Below are 330 nucleotides of genomic sequence, written 5' to 3' on the forward strand. Positions count from 1 at the left end.
ATATACAGAGCTGCGTAACCATACATTAATAATCTTGATATGCGTAGACTCAGGAGTAGATTCATAGGTATTTACGTTTTAAAATGTGAGCTGCATGAAAAAATTGATGATCAAGAGTATAGATTTATTGAAGCTGAAAGATATTGTATGTGCAAGAGTATAGTTTTATTGAAGCGTTTTAAAACAATGTGTATGATACTTTTATTTCTTATATTCCAGGACGGAAGAGCTGTGTATAGCACATTACAAAGAGAGGGGATTGAGTTACCAAGATTTGCCATTCTTGATAGAGATTCCAAAGATCCTTCTAGTAAGTGGAGACAGTTTAAA

At 33.0% G+C, this 330-nt stretch overlaps 1 protein-coding gene across 1 annotated transcript in view; it reads left to right on the forward strand.

The window, feature by feature from the left end:
* LOC119588845 (inositol hexakisphosphate and diphosphoinositol-pentakisphosphate kinase 2-like) overlaps window positions 1–330 on the forward strand; it is a gene marked incomplete at its 3' end in the record, with an annotated part of 41,624 nt that overhangs the window by 38,944 nt on the left and 2,350 nt on the right.

This window comes from Penaeus monodon, chromosome 24 (genome assembly GCF_015228065.2).
Source record: "Penaeus monodon isolate SGIC_2016 chromosome 24, NSTDA_Pmon_1, whole genome shotgun sequence".
Classification (NCBI taxonomy): domain Eukaryota; kingdom Metazoa; phylum Arthropoda; class Malacostraca; order Decapoda; family Penaeidae; genus Penaeus; species Penaeus monodon.